At 42.9% G+C, this 19,765-nt stretch overlaps 1 protein-coding gene across 1 annotated transcript in view; it reads right to left on the bottom strand.

Moving 5' to 3' along the window:
- Nucleotides 1-15,442, bottom strand: part of SLC16A9 (solute carrier family 16 member 9) — a 337,342-nt gene extending 321,900 nt beyond the window's left edge. Inside the window, exon 1 of the mRNA XM_069240963.1 lies at nucleotides 15,178-15,442. The gene's annotated coding sequence lies outside the window, so the exon portion shown is untranslated. The remainder of the gene's footprint in view (nucleotides 1-15,177) is intronic.
- Between the last annotated feature and the right edge of the window lie 4,323 nt (nucleotides 15,443-19,765).

Genomic DNA, 19,765 nt, shown 5'->3' with positions numbered 1-19,765 from the left:
TCATAATTCAGGTACTGGAAAGCACGACGGGGCTGTCCATGGGGGCCCATGCCAAGTGCATGGGCAGTGCAGGGGTCCCCAGGGGGCCACCGGCAACCCCTTTCTACCAGCCTTTGCATGGCAGTGCTGCCGCCATGGGGACTGAGACAGCGAGGCTGTCAGCAACTTGGCAGTGTCAGCGGTCCAAATGTGACGGCTCCACCACGGTCGTAATGTGGAGGCCAGACTGCTGCTTTGGCAGTGGTCCGACCTCTGCCACGGCCTGCCAGGGTTATAATGAGGCCCTAAGTGATTTGACCAGATTCATCGGATGTTGAGCTGGCGACAAAACACGAACCCTGTTTTCCAGCTCCAAAGTCGGCAGCTCTGGCCCTTATCCCACATCATCTCCCCTAGTGTTCTTTGTCTGGTGCGTGTTGAGGCATTCTGGGAATACACTCCAAACCAAAACACATAGGAAAAAGACATTTCATTTACAACGCCAATAGCTCAACTCTAACAAATGCTAGACCTATTGCATTGAAAATGCTTGTGTTTTTTTAATTGCTATTCTCCATTTTCCCACTGCTCCTCCAGTCCCTCCCACATTCGCGACAAAATAATTTTACTTATGTGTGTGGAAATCTCCACACTAAATAGATAGGAGAGGTAGAAGTAGAGATTTTCACCAGTGTGTTTGATAATTGCATTTTGCACCACAAGAATACTATATTATATACTACAAAATTAAGGGCCAAATCTACTAGTTCTTTGTGCAGCGCAGCAACCAAAGTTGCTGCATAGCTTTTCATGAAAGGGAGAGAGCAGGACAGTGTGATATCTCCTAAGGTATGGCACTGTGAACGGTCTCCCTGTGCTGGTGAGCTTTTTGGCTGCCTTGCGCCACACAGCTGTACTTACACCATTGTGCAAGGGAGTCTATGTGATGTCTAACATAGGATATGTACTGAAAGGGTACTCTTCTAGTGCAAAATACTATGCTTAGACAAAGTTTAAATTTTTACCAACTTTGTATGTGTGCTGTAAAGTGCAGCACAAACAAGTTGGAAAGCTTTGGAGAATGGAAACTTTTCTTCAGTCACTCCTGCCTTGAGAAAGTATGTTTTTTTTTTACACAAATCCCTGCCTAACAATGAAGGAAGACAGAGATGTGCTTCAAAATCCATGGGTGGTTGCAGGGGTTCGCCCACTAGTAGACATTAACCCCCCGCACACAAAGTGATGCCAAGTAGTGCATATCGCTACTTTGTGTTACTTTAGGTTTACTTTTTTTTGCGAATTATTTTCCAATGCAAAACAACTTTTTCTCTGGAATGTAGCTCAAAGCACAACAACGAGCCATTTTTGCATCACATTTGTTACAAAAACCCACAGCAAAGAATTAATAAATCTGAGCAGAAGTTTGTGAATCAGTCCTAAACGTCCTAAATCACTAACTCCTGTGGCTTCATAGGGTAAACACATCTATCTCAATCTTCCTACATCTCCTTACAACATCCTCTGATGTGGACCACAGGGTGTTCCTTGATATTTTACAGCTATGGGATGCGAGCGTGGCTATCTGTAGACGTATTGTACTAGTTCACATTATAAAATATCCAGAGACTATCTGAAGATACTGGCCAGTGGGTTGTGTGGCACTCCATCAATCTAAGTCCCTGTCCACTTCTCCAGCTCCACCACAAAGGGGGCGTTTATGCGGTCACATTCCCTGGGAGAAGGATCGACAGCGAGCTGTGAACAGGAGATGAGTGTTTTATTCCTAAAGTGAACACCTTAGATTTCAGAATACTCTTGATAAACTCTTAGCTGCAGATTTACACAGAATTTGCACCAGAACAAAGTCTCGCAAAGTTATGCAAATCGGTGCAAAATATTGGACAGTATTTACTTTTCAGTGTGAAAGAGTTTTTGCACACTTTGCGTTGTCATTAAGACCTTATTTGGGGTAAATGGCACTTTGCGCTGATTTGCTTCACTTTGAGTCAAGGGATGTCACAGGAGCGTAACTTTGCAGATCAGTGCAAGTTTTTGACGAAAAGTACCATCGGAAGATCATGCTAGGTGTGAAACATTAATGCCTCTTTGAAGCAGGCGTTAACTTGGAGTAATGTGTTAATTTCTACAAACATTGCATGTGTGCTTCACTGTACGACTTTCATGCAATCTATGGAGTGTATTACAATTTGTCTAGGCAGAGGCTTTTTTACTAGAAGGGTAGGCTTGCAGTACAAATGCTAGTAGGTTAGACATCATTCACAAACCTATGCGCCAGAGTTCAAAGGTTGTGCCTGGTGCAAGGCAGCTTGTTTGTGCTCCAGCGCAAGGGATGAGAGCAGCAGCAGGTCTTTGTATTAATAAATGTGGCTTGAGCAAAACAGCGCAGCAGCTCTGATTGCGGAGCGGACTTGAGTAAAAAGGTAAATCTGCCACTTGGTTTCATTACCTCAGCATTGGCAAGCTACAATCTAAGTGCTCCCAACAGTTTATTTATCCCGTCTTTTGGCTTATATTCCATTCTGCGCACTGTCACCCAATCCCACTTCCTCTCGCCCACGTCTGCTTTCCCGGTCTCTCCTCTCTAACCCCCTATCTGCCCCTCCCCCTTTCTGGTTTTATCTCTTTCCATCTCTGTCTCTCTTTTTGTCTCTGCCTTCCTCCTCTTCTCACTGTCACTCTCTCTGTTCTCGCCCTTTCTCGTTTCCTATCCTTGTCCCTGTCTCTCGCTCTCATTCTGTTCCCCTGCCTCCTTCTCCTCTCTTTGTTATGCTATTGCCGTACTTTACATGGCGATGTCCTTTGTGCTGTTATTCTGTGTATTTCCTGCTTTGTCAGGCCCTACTGCTTCAACAACACAGTAGTGTATACAATGCTGCTCCATTTCCCTTTTGCACGTGGCAGCATGACGGCTCCGGTTACAAGAGCTGACAACAAAATCCTGGCTCCAGTCTAAGAGAAGTGAAACTGCACTCTTGGAAAGGAGGTCTATTTTTTTGTAGATAACCGACTTTAACTGTTGATGAGAGGCGGGTGGGTTTTTGGGAGGGGGCGAGCTGCTTCACAACAGCCTAGGAATGCTGACTGTGAGTGAAATTAAATCACACCAATGTCGCTGCGAGGTCTCAGAAACAGCTTAAAACAAAAATGCACAGAGGCAATTATTTGTCACTCTACAAGCACTTAGGGCCTGATTACGACCTTGGCGATGGGGTACTCCGTCTCAAACGTGACAGAGTATCCCATCCGCCAAGGACGTAATCAGTCCCTTAGATTCTCTCTCAAAACAAATTGTGGCTATAATGTGACAGGCTTAGAAATAGCTCAGTAACAAACATACCCATAACAAGTTTGCCCCACTCCATACTTCCAACAATAGTTGATGGGTAACGATTTCCTGATTAAATATTTAAGCGTAAAGTCTGTTTCTGAATTTTGCACACAGTTGCCGCATTACATTTTCAATATAAGTGCAGATTTAGCAAGGCGTTGTGTCGGTGCAGGGTCACAAAAAAGTGACCTAAATCAGTGTAATTATTGAAACTTAGATCAAGATTTGCATTGGAGAGTAGTCACACAAAGGGGCGTCTAGTGGGTGGTGCATGCCACGTTCCAGTGCAACAACCAATGGATTTTGACACAACCTCCTACCTCCTGAAAAAGATAGGTAGGGTTTTTTGCGAACAATGTATGCCTCCCCGATGCAGGCTTAGTGTTTGAGAAATGTTTACTTTACTCAAACCTTTTCTAATTCTGCATGTGTGCTGTAATGTATGCCACACATACAAAGTTAGAAACATTTTAACCATGTCTAAGCATAGAACTTACATCGTTCACACACCTTTGCATTATGAATTAAGGGGCATTATTTAGGAGACTCTAGCACCATTCCAACGCCACATTAGCATAATTGTTTATGCTAATGTGGAGTTAGAAGGCAAAAAACACTGTGCCATAATTACAAAGTGGCAAAATGCATGCATTGAGCCACTTTGTAACTCTCTGCACTACACTATGCCTGCACCAGGCATAATGTATGCAAAGGGGGCCGTTCCCTACTAAGGGGGGGAAGGGCAAAAAATGGAGCAAGGAAATCTAAGAGATTTCCTGCTCCATTTTTTTCGGCATTTTTTACGTCTGCTCGGAGCAGGCGTTAAAAGGAGCCTTCCATTGTTTACAATGGGCCTCTGGGTGCTTTGCAGGATTAACGTTAACATTTTTTACGCTAATCATGAAAAGCATCGGATGACTAGAGTAAAAAAAGTTTGACGCTAGTCCCCTAACTACCGCCATGGTATGCCTTATTTTAAATATGGTGCACACATGGTGGCATTAAGGGGGCACTAAGGGCCGCTAGAAAAGTGGCGCTGCTCTGTGTGCAGCACCCCTTTTCTTAAATATGCCCCTAAGGGTGCATGCATGACACAAGGTTATCTAAAATGTGCTAGCACAAGGGATGGCTATATCAGCACCACATCTTTGGTCTGTCCTGCTCTTTCCTTTTCACCCAACACAGCACAGTAACTTCAATAGTTGAGCTTTGCTCTACCCTAGTTTAGAGAAGGCTGCAATATTTTCACTTTACATTGGTGTTTAAGTCACTTGATTTTGAGTATGTTTCTATTCTGCATTTGAACAACAAAATACGCTGTGCGTGAGTTCTTGTTCTTCCTATACTCCAGCACAATATGGTTTAAAAAGAGAGTCTATATTGCTACATGTATTTCATGAAAATCAGGTCACTGAAAACGTAGCTGGTATCTACATCTTAAAATGGATTATTCACTTCAGCTCAAGTTATTTTCGATTTCACTTAAACTCTGAAGTGGACAACTTCACATTATTGACAGCTATCTATGTACACATGTATGAAGTCTACGTCCCCTTCCTTTCCCTGCTCAACTGTGCACAGGTAGAGAGGTCATGGAGGAGCCATGGACAATCTGACTTTTAAGGAAGGTTTCCCTGGTATTTGTCAAACCAACCACCTGTCATTATCACTCAGTCCTGCCAAACATCTTAATACGCCATTGGCAACCTATTACCCTCCCTCATCTCTCTTAACAGTGCCTTACACAAAAAATCTATGGCATCTGAAGCCCTCACCCACTACCCTTGATAGCACCCACTCCAATCGTTCCCAATATTTTAACAAACATTAGCAAAGCCAATTGGTCTGGTGCCGATGACCTGTCATTTGACTTTGTCAGTGCTTGTTGAAATGTGGGGTTTGCCACGCTCTGGCCACGATAAAGAAATACGTTTACTAGATGCAACGCCTTTTTTGTTGTTCGAAAAAACACACATTGCCATAGTAAGCCCTGTAAATGAACAAAGCTATTTTATATTAAAACAATACAATACAGGGCATCCTACCAACCACACCTATTATCCCCCTCGCGACCCAATATGCCATTCCCTCCCACAATGAGAGCAGAGAGCTGGTGCTGCTCTCATATCGAGTCACTGAGGGCTGCCTGTCAGTGCAGCCTACATTTCAGTGTCAGCGTGGCCCAAAGAGACAAAGAAGTCAGGACTTGGCGGCTTAACATTCATAACAACGGCTACAGCCTGGTTGTTTCATTGCTCTGATTCCACAGCAGAGAACGCCAGAGCTTAAAAATCTCATGTACAAGCGAATGGCTTCTTATGGAAGCTATGCATTACAACTAAATGTATTACAGAACCTAAAGACAAATTTGTTAAATATAAACTCACTGCCATAAAACAACACACGTCAAGGCAGTGAAATAATCACAGTATCCCTAAAATATAACATCAGTGCTCACCCAGCACCGAGATGTCATTCGTAACTTAATGTAACTGGCGCACAGCCCTGCGCCAGTCCTACCAACTTAAATTAACTCCCTGGACATCACACAAGGTGATTAAAAATAGGACCCTAGAATTACTCACCAAATGGTCTAAAACTTTTTGTACTGCAGATCATTCTCATTGGGATCCAGAAAAAAATAAGTAGGAACATCTGCTGGGCTATTTATATAGAAATAGTTCTTGATCCAGCCTAATTGACAAAAGGCAGGGCAAATGTCACCACTCGCATAGAAGCCCTCCAAGGATAGCAATCTCCACGACAACTAGAGCACATACTTTCTACCCCGCAGATAGTGTTCTATCACTCCAGGAATATAGGGTTATACTTAATTTGTTTTTGAAATGTATCTGTTTTTGTGGTCTGCTATTGTATGTCTATCCAGAGCAAAAATAACACGATTGTTGTGTTGAAAATAATCAATAATCAAATAATCAGTAATAACAACAGAAAGCCTATGGTCAAGTCTTTCAGATGGATGTTAAAGCGCTGTATACTAGTCGTAAGTACCTTAATAAATGTAAAAGTGCTAAGTTATTCAAGAAGTGAGGATTACTGAAATCTACCAATTCATAAGCTTGTATATGTCTGTTATTTAGACCAGGCGTAGATAATCTTGATCTGTTCATGTATCATATTGCATAGCCTTTTGGGTCTTTGACACGTTATTTTGAGACTCAGATTGTGACCCCATACACCTGTGTTTCCTTGTCTTTCACTATGCAAATGTGCCTGAGAAAAACCTTGAAACACAACTAATCATCACTGTAGAAGATTAGGAAAGGAAATTGTAAACAGAGGGGCACATTTGCGTCATTTTTTTACGCAAACGTAGTGTTATGGTAGCATTTCCCATACGCCATATTTACAAAGTAGTGCAATGCAAGCATTGCACCACTTTGTAAACCCTTGCGCCACATTATGCCTGTGACAGGCATAATGTATGCAAGGGGGCATTCCCACGTAGGGAGGCCCAGAAAAATGACACAGTGAAATTTACTAGATTTCACTGCGCCATTTTTAGAGTCATTATTAACGCCTACCTAAGGCAGGCATGAAGATGACACTCCCATTGTAAACAATGGGCCTCCCTCTGCTTTGCTGCATTAGCACCATCATTTAAGGAGCTAATCCAGCAAAACACCACATTAGTGCCATAAATTATGACTCTAATGTGGACACGACCACCATGGTGCACCCTATTGTAAATACGGCCCACACATGGTGTCCTCAGGGTGACAAAAAGGGGCGGTAGAAAGTGGAGCATCATGAATTATGTGTCACTTTTCCATAAATAGGCCCCAGAGAGCGGTATGTTTATATGCAGAACTGGCTCTCTATCTGCACTCTGTGCCACCCTGCCTACCAACAGAGATGTGGTGAGATTCAAGAGGCATCACCAGCAGAGATTCAAGAGGCGTCACCAGCAGAGATTCAAAAGGTGTCACCTCAAAGGTTCAACATGTGTCACTAGCAGAGATTCAAGAGGCGTCAACAGAAGAGATTCATGAGGTGACACCAGCGGAGATTCAAGAGATGTCACCAGAAGAGATTCATGAGGTGCCACCAGCAGAGATTCCAGAGGCATCAACAGAAGAGATTTATAAAGTGCCACCAGTAGCGATTCAAGAGGCGTTACCAGAAGAGATTCATGAGGTGCCACTAGCAGAGATTCAAGAGACATCACCAGAAGAGATTCAAGAGTCACAGTAAAGAACACAACAGATACTACTAGTTATTTAGGGTAAGAATCCTAGCTGCCAGCACAAATAGCTCCCTGCCTTTATTGTTGTTGTTATTGTTGTTATTATTACTCATAGTAGTAGTGGTGGAGGTAGAAGTAGTAATATTAGTTGGGTCCTATGTGTTTAATTAGGTTTTGAAGAGTTATTCTGAGCATCTTCAAACTCATGCTTTAAGCAAACAAGGCCATGTTTAGAGCCACCCTAAGTTCATATTTTCACAATATAGAGAGCACATATTTTGACTTCTCATGATATCCACTTTGGATACTCACAAACTGCATTTTGTACTCGTTTTTTAATACTTACAAAATGCAATTCGCAAACCTATGTGGGGAGTCACCTCTGTCTCTTCTATCCTTTCCTGTGCAGAGATCTCTGCTCTGAGTTCCGCATCTCTGCACATGTAAGTATATGTTTTTGTAGTAAATGTGAGAGAAATAGAGTGCAGAGGCTGAAATATGAGGAATACTTACTAGTAAAGGAGAGGGACTAGGGAAGAGTAAGAAATTGTTAAGGAAGTGTCACAGAGGGATGTAAACCCATTGCTATTCACAAATTGCGCTTACAAGGGTACTACTACAAAAAGGGGACCCAAAACAGTAGTAAATTACTCTAGCTCAGTACTGAAGGAAGTCCAGCATCACACATGACCAACCACTGGTACTGCAATGTCCTCCCCTAAAAATCAACGGAGTGAGGGATTTAAAATAAATCCACATAGGAAATAATGTTACATTAATTTAAATAGTTAAAAATATGCATAACTATAGTTTTAGTGTTTCAAAATATCATTATAAAATATGTAAAACGTTTTTTAAATGAAAAAGACGTGACAAGACATTTTATGAGATGTACTTAAACTACTTTTAAGTAATTCTAAACATCACGTTTAATAATTATTAATACACAGTCAAATGATTATGTTTTGTTTTTGTAGGTTGAAGTTATTTTTTTATTTAAATGAGAAAAATAATTGTAGTATAATTTAATTCATTTACATTAATTCAAGATGTAATTATAAATTAATTTGATAGTGCTGTATTATTATTTCAGTAGTTCTAGATTTAAAATAAATATATAAAAATATACATTGATGATTATCATTAAGTATTTTTACAAAGCTTTTCCAGGTTTAATAAACTTATTTTCTTCTCCCTATGCTTTACCATAAGGAGACTCTGCAGTTGGGGTTGGGATCTCCATGCGGTATAGTATAGGAAAAGGTTCCTTAGAAATTAACTTAGGCAGATCTCCATCGTTGGGGCAGAGATCTTCACATGGTGTAAAGTAGGGAAAAGAAAATATGTTTATTCAATCTGAAAAAAGTTTCTAAAAATGTTTTATGATTAATATTAATATCTATTTAAAATGGCTAACTCCTTGTTCGCAGTTTCCTACCTTGGAGGTACTTACAAATGTAATCTTTTTAAGGACAGAAGTATATGCTATCCCAGGATGTGAATGAGAAGGAAATAGGTTCCTGTTTAATGGAGAGGAAGGGGAAGGGGTTCATGTGTGGAGAAAAAAATTGCATAAATAGTTAAAAGTGCAAGTACACGTTTGCATTACATCCTTCATACAGAAGTTTGTCATAGATTTCCATAAGGACTCCAGGGATTCTCTTTGGATCACTTAAAACACAGAATTCTTCTCGAAGCTTAGAAGCATGCCTTCAGGGAAAAAATTAGCTTTCAAATAGTACTCTGTGTATCAGCCCCCAGGTCTTTCACTGGGGCATCACGCCTCGTGAAAAGATCTCCCTCAGTCAGGCGCATGGCTCTGCACCTCCACTAAAATGCTGACTTCCATGTACTGTGTCAAATTCACCCAAACACTTAGGGCCTGATGTAAGAGGGCCTGGAGCCATTTTAGAGCCACTTTAGCTTCATATTTTTGACGCTAAGTCAGCGCTTAGGTGGCCTTATTCCTGCACCATATTTACAAAGTGGCGCAATGCATGCATCGCGCCACTTTGTAACCCTTTGCGCTACATTATGCCTGCACCAGGCATAATGTATGAAAAGGGCAGGTTCCCCCATTGGGGGGGGGGGTGAAAGAATGGCACAAAGAAATCTAAGAGGTTTCTTTGCGTCATTTTTTTGCCACACTTTTAACACCTGCTCAGAGCAGGCGTTAAAAGGAGGCACACCATTATTCATAATAGGTCTCAATGGGCTTTGCAGGACTAAGATTTTTTATGCTAATCCTGCAAAGCTCCAAACTAGCATCAAAAATGTTGATGCTAGTTCCCTAACTACCGCTATGGTGTGCTGTATCTTAGATACGGCGCACACATGGTGGCATTAGGGGGGCATTAAGGGGTGCAAGAAAAGTTGTGCTGCACTAGGTGCAGCACAACTTTTCTTAAATCTGGCCCGTAATGTTTTATGGATTCTTAAAGTTTCCACATTTCAATGTGAATTGTGCTTTCCTCTGGGCAAATCATTGTACAATGGAGGCCTTCTATAACTCCAGAGTTCTCAATGTGTGGCATTATTCAAAGTGAAACTTTTGACGTGTTTCAAACTTTTGTTTGAAAACCCAACACACATTTCAGGCCAGCTTTAGATCTTGGTGGAGGAGAATACTGTCACAAACGTGACACAAATCCTGTTTGCAGTATAACGATCCCATTATATGCTTTGGAGATCATAATACGGCCGACGGACTGCCCATCACATTGATGATAGAGTATTCCGTAAAAAAAACAAGAATGTTTAACCGCTACAGAGAGCATTTTAGAAAAGATACAAAATGTGCAATGTAAGAATATATCACTTGATAAACAATGCAATAAAACAATGCAGCACACACAGTGCTTCAACCAACCAGCTACACAAAGTAACCTAGAAAACCTTCAAATGATTTTGAAAATGGCACCTAGTCTGGCAGAAGATCTACCTCCATGCGGAAAGAATTCAGGATTATAGTTGTGGACCCAGTCTGGGCAACAGCACCAAACTTTTTCACTTATGAAATTGGAGAGACTTTCCCTTGCCCAATATTTTGATTCATTAAGGGTGTATATAGCATTAAGAATTAATGTATGTACATGTATGTATGTATGTATGTATATAGTTATGTGGCATTTATATAGTGCAAACTGAACCATAAGGTGATGTGCCTCGGTACAGGCCCAAAGGCAAAGATACCGTCCACTACTGAGGAGTAGTATTTAAGTTCCACTTAACTTGTGAGGGATCCCAAAGAGTGAGAGTAATCTGTGACTGTATCATGATAGAGTGTTCTGTGAAAAGGTGTGTCTTCAGCACTTCCCTGAATTGGAGCAGCATTGTAGCAGTCTTGATGGACACAGGGATATTTTATACTGATCTTTGATGCAAAGATGCAGAGGGCCTTTTGTCTTTTTCCTTTTTTGCACTTCTTTATCTGAAGTGTGATGTTGCCGTGAATATAGGTGTGTAGGAGCCATGAGAGAGGGTGAGCTTGATACCCTGACTGGTAGGGGAGTACCAGTTGCAGGCTCAACGTACCTTTCAAATAGCAGTTATAACAGAATGCATGCACTGCATCATCAGAAGCCTTGCGGTGGAATGTGTATGACTTTCAAATGGACCATGGCAAATTTGGGAAATCCCACTAAGAGAGGGATACCAATATTTGTGCATGTTGTAACTGAAGCCTGGAGCCCCTTTTTTAGATCACCAGGCAAGATGTAAAAAAATAAACTTCCTAAATAGCATAGCTATATTTGTATTGACTATTAATGACTTCAGACCTATCAATGTAAACCTTAACAAGAAACCAGGGTAAGACTCAACTCTTTGACATGACAATCTAATGAAGATGCATTACTGGAAACATCTACCACTTTCAGGTACTGCTGATCAAGGAGCCAGGGGTGCTAACGAAGGGATTAACAGAAATGTTGTCTTGTTCCCATAGATGGACGCAGAAACCAAAAGCGACCTGCCAAAAATACTCAAGCCAACTCCACTCCCTTCGTATTCTCAAACAATCTCTTGCTTGCCAAATATCCATTCTCTCTCTCTACCTGTCTCCTGTCTCTCTTTTTAATTTCTGATCACGTTCTCTCTACCTTCCCCCTACCTCTCTTTCTTTCTCTGCCAAAGCCCCCCGGTGCCTTTGGGGAGCTGGGGAAAGTGACAGAGGCACTGGGAGTGGCCATGTGCTTCGATACTAACCTCCACGTGCTCCAGCCCACCAGGAAAATGCATGGTAGAATAAAAGGCCTGTCCATCCCGCTTGTTTGGATTCAAATTTATAAATAACTGGACATCAAGCCCTCAGTGCCCTGGAGAGAGTATCACAGGTGCCAGTTATCCTCTTTGGATGACACAATTTAATAGGGCTAAGGTCATCAAAATTGTGGTGGGTCTTGATGTTGCTCGAGCAGAAGAGATCTCCAAAGTGGCTCAAGATATATATTGAAAAGAGACAAGGGGTTCAAACACTGAACTAGACTCACCCATCCTCAGTTTAAAAAACATGAAGGATGCACACATCCTTACAACCAATTCCAGAGCCCCAACCATGTCTCCAGGTATGCAACAAGATCCCAGAATCAATCATGTTCAAAACCATTAATAGACCAATGCCAGCAGGTTGATGAATACCTCCACCAACTATTCTGAGAACATCATCAAGCATCGGAAGGCCGGGGGGCAGCGGTCCTAGTGCTGCTCCCAGAACATTATTAACGGCCATCCATTTGTTTGGCGGAATGGAATTACAGTGCTCAATAATCTTTACTGTGGTTGCACAGTCAGTTTCTGCTCAATCAACAGCTTAGTTGGTGCCAACACAGAAGGAAAATGCAAAAACTGGCTTTACCTGCTTGAGCTGGAGAACAGCCTCAAAATACTTATGAGGAGCCGAGGGTGCTACAAATAGGAGATTCTTGAAGAAAACTAGATTGAACACAAAACAGGAACGCATTCAACACCGCCCACACATTGCCTACTTTCTTATTTTTAATTCCAGCTGGGTGCAAACCAAGGGCCTTTTTCAATGGGCCAACAGCCCTCCTTTTATTCAACTATCACCCTGTCTGGAACCTATTTGGAGTCTAGCACCTCGATGCCAATACAAAGGTGGAACCAAAGGTTCACTACTTGTTATCACTTCACAGGTACTTAAAAGAAACTATGATTTGGAGGCAGGTTTTTGATATTGTTCAGCACCTGAATGTGCATGTGCTATAAGAATGCCGGATGTATTCATCTATATGCATAATTACATAAATAGTGATTTAAGAAGCACTCACTAATTTATGTTTATTTCTTTTATAGTGATACTCCTCTTAAAGTAGGGTGTCAGAGCATATCTGAGCCATTTACATGACACACACACATTATACAAAGACAATAAATCATACAGGTGTGTAAAACAATGTACAGGACAACAAGGGTTACAAGTTGAAGGAGACATATACTGCTCTTTCTGGTTGGCATATTTTAAGAGTGCATGGTCAGGAGAAACACAAAGTCGGGATAGAAAACTTAACACAGTTGTTCGGGTTGTCTGCACTAATATGACTTTATTACAACCCAAAAAAGCCCTTTTTAACAACGTGAGGATAAGGGCAGATTGAAAAAAAATATGCTGGCCACAAGCTCATTGTCCAACATTAGAAGGACTGCACTTATGAACTGCAAGTAACAAGCGAATCTCTTCGTCAAAAGTAACAACCCACTTATCTGTCTACATAAAATACATATCTATGATCTCCATGTTACAAGATGTGCCTTCCAGAAGACGCATTACCAATTAGGTAAACCAGAACAGAGTTACTGTCACATATTTCTTTGTTTCCAATTACTTTGTGGCAGAGTTTTTAAAAAATAAATGTATAAATTGACTGTCCGGCACTGCTTTTGATGCCCCTCGTGACTGTACTCGTTGTCCACTGCCACTCCTTGACACCCACTTAATGGGTCCCTAGAGTTTTTTTTAATTCAGATTCCAGCAACTATTATTGGGCAAATGGTCAGGTTTCCAGTTGTTTCGTGAATGTGTTAGTTTGAGCCTGCCCTTAAGTGAATAGGGGCGTCAGTTTCTTTGTGATAAATATAATTTGTTGCAAAATACTCATTTGATTGCAGAAACCCGCAGGGAAATCAACAGATGTCTGTTTCACCTAATTTCTGAAAACAGTGTGTGCACAGGGTTATCTTCTTTATGGCAGCCTAAATAAGCATGGCTTTAGTGTTAAAATAGTGTTAACAGTGTATACACACAATTAAATAATGCAAAAACATTCAGAACTGCATGAATACAGCTTTCTCTAGGTTCAAATCTTTCCCTTGTATATAATTAACAGCCGGTCCAGCACAGATGAGCCGAGACAAAGGTGTTAAAAGACCTTAAAGAATAACTCGACGGGTTAGTTAGCTGCTGAACTCTACTATCAATGAATTAAATGTCAGTACAATCCTGCACCTTCTACAACGAGGGCTCTGCAGTTCAAGGAGTCCTCCTAACGCAGGCGCAGCATACGTGCCTTTTGTTTTCTGAGTTGGCAGCTCACCCCTCAGGAAGCCTCAACATCTGGACCATCTCAAATCTCAGAGACAGGAGAGAGGCATTCGTCGCTGCTTAGAGTAATGCGCCACCAGCTTTTTTTTTTAGAGTACTTGCAGCGAAGACGTTTCCTGACACGTTCTGATTTTGCCAACTAATCACGTAGAGCCGGGGCCCGGCTATACAAACTGCTGGGCAGCAAGCGCAGAGCGAGAGAGTGGGTTTGTATTGTAGTTCTGTTTATATGCTGCTTACTACACCGTTGTGTGTGTGTGTGTGTGAGAGAGAGAGAGAGATTGTATTTTAATTGTGCTTTATAGCGCGCTTACTACTTCTGACAAGGTGGGGTGTGTTGGGTGTGTTTGTGTGTGAGAGAGAGAGGCCGGGATGTAGGCACCTGCTGCTCCCGCGTGCTGGGAGGCCCCAAAACTTCAGGAAGGTGCCGCATTCAGCCAAATGCCAATGAATGTCTCTGACATATGGGATATTCGGGAGCCCTCATCACATTCTGCAGGGTGTCGCATCATTTTGCATTGTGCTTGTGTGTGTACGCGCGCGAGAGAGAGAATGTGTGTGTCACTAATACAATGTATATCTATTATGAAAAGGGAACTATTTAACAAAGGAAGTGATAAAGGTTATGTTTGCCCTGGTTAAGACCAAACGATCGGAACCATTGGAACATTTTAGGTTAACTTGTGTGTTTTTTTCATGACTGTGGTTTTTTAAAGACAACGTGCTCTACTTCACGTCATAAGCAGATGTAGTGCTGGGTCACGACGGATCTGCCCCCGATACAAAAAGGCTAGCCCTTTAGCCTACACATTACACAGTCTTAAAATGCCGCTCTTTGCTGTGAGGGAGGCAGTGGCACTGCAGCTCGAGCTTTTACTTTTTCTATCAGAGGGTTTCGCCTTTCACCCTCCTTGCTGCCTTTAAACAGTTCACTTCACAAAAAAAGCGGTCCTGTCATGTGCCTCCCACGGCCCCGCACGGACCGCTGCGTTGTTCCTGCCCGCTGCGCTGACCCCAGGCAGGAGCGCTGCGCCGGTGAGCACAGACCTCTCTGCCCACCCGGCACCCCACTGCCAGTGTTACCTGTGCGCCCTCTCCCCGGCGCGGGCACCCTGGCGGAACTGGCATTGGCTTAAGCCGAGGAGCTGATGGTGGCAGGCGGGCGGAGGCAGCAGGCGTCTGCGGCTGTCACTCGCCCTTCCGTGGCTGTCCGCTCTAGGTTGTGCTTCCCTGAGACGCCACTGAGCACCATTTATGGCCGCCGGTTACTGAGTAATCGCCGCCGCTGGGGCACAGTACGCCCGACTGGCACCCCTCGGCTGTACTGTGCTGGGCGTTCGCTCACTATACGCAAGTCAAAGTGGCAGCTTTTCCCCTTTCCTCCTCCTTTCCTACTGCCGGTCTGAACCGGTTCTAACTCGGGTTTTGTGTTGTGCGAGATCAATAGCGAACGTTTTGAAAATGGAAGACGGAGGCTGCTCTGAGGGGCCCTGAAACAACAGCTGCCGCTGCTGCCTTGAGAGAATACGAGAAGTCTCTCAAACCCCTTCTCCCAGCCCCTTCACCTCCCAATTTCTGCTGTTATCCACGGCTGAACTTGGAAGTTTCACCAGTGCGTAGCTTACTGTAAACCAAACAAGCTGTTAAGGAAACGTGATGCACTCACTGCTGTTTCAGGTACGACAGGTTTCCGAATGTTTTTTTTTAAATGTTCAGATTCTGCGTGGGTTAAACCGTACTCCTTATTTGCATGTTTGTTTCCTCCCAACTCACTATTAGTGTGTCAGTCATGTTTCCTACTGAGACGTGGGCTAGCCAGAGCCCTAGTGTCCATTGGTGAAACAGGTGCAGTGGCACTCGGCCACAGGGATGTAGTGTCTCGCAAGTTTTATGACAACCCTTTTGGTTCCAAACTGACTTTCTAGCAGTATGACGTAGTTGTTAGAGCTGAACCAAATGAAATCTTGGTTTAGAGTGTTGAGTTCACACTTACACATAGACAAATAAAGATGTGTAATATTCAGCTCCATGTGTGGCGTAGTCATTGGTGGGTACCCAGATGGGGGAGGACGCTATAGCTGGCGATGAGATAGGGAATAAGTGACCCAAAAAACTATCATGCTCTCCCTGAGCGTTTGCTGTGGTCTAAGCAAACTGTTCGTGTGTGCCACAAGTGTGGCTGTTGAAGTACAGAATCAACACTTCATGCACGTGTAGTCAAAGTTCAACTCCAGTCAATGTAAAGCATTTGAAGATAAGGAAAGCTTTACTGAGAAGTCTATGCCTCATTGATCAAGAAGCTATGAAGGAGGCCATTCATAAAGGTACCATGCGGCTACGCAGTATAGAATTGTACACTATACAGAGTGTTAACGCTGAAGGTGAAAACACCCCGGTTTACAAAGAGCAGCTATATAAATTGCCAAATAATGCTGCGAACAAAAGTGCTGCAAGGCAGAGATCAAACAGGTGTGAAAAGAAAGACTGAAATCACGACTCCTCAAGTATATGAAAGAGTCATCTGCTTAGCTGAATGGATTAAACAGTCATCATACTGTTGCTGAGGGTGGCTCCAAGAGAAGTGCCTGGGGTTGTATTTACAGAGCCGGCCATACCTGTAGCGACAAGAAGTCCGTCAGAAAGCTTATTCTGATTCTGGCGATTGAGTTCATCAAAGATGACCCTGAGACCAGCACATTGCAGGGCCAGGGTAAGGACATGAATGGAACAGATCCCGATTTCTGGCAAGGACAGCCTGAGAGAGCTCTGGTTGCAATGTAAGCCAGTCCTAAGAACAGTTACAATGATGCCTTCCTGATACCACCACCACCTTTTGATACCGTCAAAAAGCAAAATAGTGGTGATAGAGGGACTGCTTTGATAGAAGCATTTGATGATTTCATTGATGCACTTGAGGAGACTGATAAGAGAAAGATCATGAAGTATCTCAAAAATCTTGGCTGGTGATGATTTGAAAGAAGTCATAAAGAAAATGCGGAGAACCAATGAAGAAGTCACATACTGTCAGATGAAAGAAGCGCTGAATCTGAAATTTAATCCAGTGCTAACCGTTGATGATGAAAGATACATTTTCAGAGAAGTAAGCCAAAGAGTTGGTGAAACCATTTATGAATTTGTGAAGATACTGGATACTCTCATCAAACACTGTAAGTTCAATGAATTTAAGGATGAAGAAGCTATATGTCTCAGAGTTATTGATGGATGCTTGTCAGATTCATTTGGGCGATGAATGGTGAGAGAAACCCTTAGTCTGGAGCAAGTGTTAATGGCTGCCAGAGCTGAAGAGCATGCTGAAAGACAAGCTGCTGACATGGAGGCCGGACATACGCAGAGTGAATCAGTCAGGAGTGTGAAAAGTAACCCAAAGCAAAAGACTGAAGGACACAAAGTGATGTTTACACCTAAAAAGAAGTTATGTTTTAGATGTGGATTTTTGTTCCCACATGAAGGTAAATGTCCCACCATTGGACAGACATGTAAAGGATGTGGGAAAGAGAACTAATTGGTGATGGTTTGTAAAACAAAGAAAAAAGTAAGTGTGTCAACGCATGAAGCCAACATGGGTGCCCGAACGACCCAGAAGCAACACTCAATGCACGGCCGCAAGGCCAAGCAGCAACATCAGTTGAGGCAAATCAACACTGAACAAAGTTGATCATCATCTAAATAATCATCAAACAATTCTTCTGCCTCAATTTCTAGTGAAAGTGAAGAAGATAGTTGTGCCATGTCGATGTTTACATCAGAAAAATGTGCGCGTTAGACTGTCCGCATGTGAAGAAAAATGTCAAAGAAAAGTCAATGTGCCAAAGCATCGAACTCATACAAACACTGTCCAACGATTACATTGAAAATAAATGGTTGCTCGATACCTTTCATTATATACAGTGGTGCATTTATAAACATAATGCCTAAAGCGAAATACAATGAACTGTCCCCATTACCATGGCTTATGCCATTGAAAACCAAAGTATATACATGGGCTCCATCGACACCCATGAAGAGTCCAGGTTCATTTGTAGCAACAATGAAACACAGGAAAATGAAGGTGCAAGCAGCCATCAATGTGCTCAAAGGTACATCTTCAAGTGCCTCTCTTTTCAGTTTCAGCACTGGCGCTTATACGGTGTTGATTTCTGTGAATTACAACATGAATGATCATCACAAAATAGTAAGTCAATTCCCTTCATTGTTTCATAGTTTAAGAAAGCTTAAGACAATGAAAGTAAAGCTGCATATGAATGAGGATATCTGTCCTGTTGCTCAGAGACCTTGATGTATTTTTTCTCATTTAGCAAGAAGCTGTTGAAAAAGAACTTGAATTGTTACTCAAGCATGACATTATTGAGCGTTCTACTGGTCCAACGCTTTGGGTGTCTCCCATAGTGGTAGTGCCCAAAAAGGACGATGAAGGAGCTGTACGCATACACGCTGACATGCATCAGGCAAACAAAGAAATTGAACGAGAACGATATCCAGATCCACACTTTGCTGACATGATAATGCAGTTGAATGGTGCAAAGGTCTTCTCTCGCTTTGATTTAAATAAAGGTTATCATCAGAACTCAAAGAAAATTACCGGTACATTTCAGCCTTTTGTAACCATGTTGGTCTGTTTCGATACAAAAGAGTTAGTCCCTCATTACAACCCTGGCGGTCGGTGTTAAATCAGTGGTAATACCACCAATAGGCCGGCGATAATAAATATGAAATTATGACCACGGCGGAAACTGCTCAAACAGACAGACACTTTAACACACCGACCGTCAGGGCGAAATCAACAGGCACCACAGCGGTAACTGCCAACAGCCAGGCGGAAGACAATGTGCCGCCCTCAATAATATGACACACCTATCCGCCACCTTTTCCGTGGCTGTACCAAGGACATCAAAAGCCTGGGGGAAACACTGCACACAAGGGAAACGACTCACCTCTGCACACTCAAGGAAGAACCACGCCGCCATGGAGCCTGAGTTGCATGTCTTCCCCATGCTCTTCTACCTTCTGCTCCACTACGAACACCAACGCTGGCGAAGATGACCATGGTGAGTAGAGCCGCCTAGCACACAGGAGAGGGGGGAGGAAAAAGAGAGTGACACACACATGCAACATGCAACACCCCCACCCCCAACACCAGACACACAACCAGATGCAGTAACATAACATATACACCCGTACCCCTCAGGGATAATGCAAGGACAACTACTATTGTGTAAAAAGGCTGTAATAAGATAAATATAGGTGAAATATGTGTATCTAATTCAAAAAGTATATACATATTCACAATGCAAGGGGCACTGGCCAGTCCTCAATGTTCGTGGGCCACAGGGCCACATCACAAAGTCCAAGGCCCAACCTCACTCCTGCAACGACACGGAGAGAACACTGCAGGGTCATCAGGTTGAAAAAAGACAGGCACCTCAGGGGGATGGGGAATGGGGGGCACCTCAGCCAGAAGATGGTACAATGCCACTGATCCTGGAGGGGGCAACATGCCCTGTGCTTGATCCTGGGGAGTGCAAGGCCACAGTCTCTCAAGCGGGTGACTTGCCCACTGGCTCTGGAGCGGGCAGCATGCCCTGTGCTTGGTCCTGAGGAGCAAGGCCACAGTCTCTCAAGTGGGTGATTTGCCCACTGACTTGTCCTGGGG

Source organism: Pleurodeles waltl, chromosome 6 (assembly GCF_031143425.1).
Source record: "Pleurodeles waltl isolate 20211129_DDA chromosome 6, aPleWal1.hap1.20221129, whole genome shotgun sequence".
Taxonomy (NCBI): Eukaryota; Metazoa; Chordata; class Amphibia; order Caudata; family Salamandridae; genus Pleurodeles; species Pleurodeles waltl.
The sequence above is the reverse complement of the archived record's forward strand: the minus strand, read 5'-3'. Positions and strand labels throughout refer to the sequence as shown.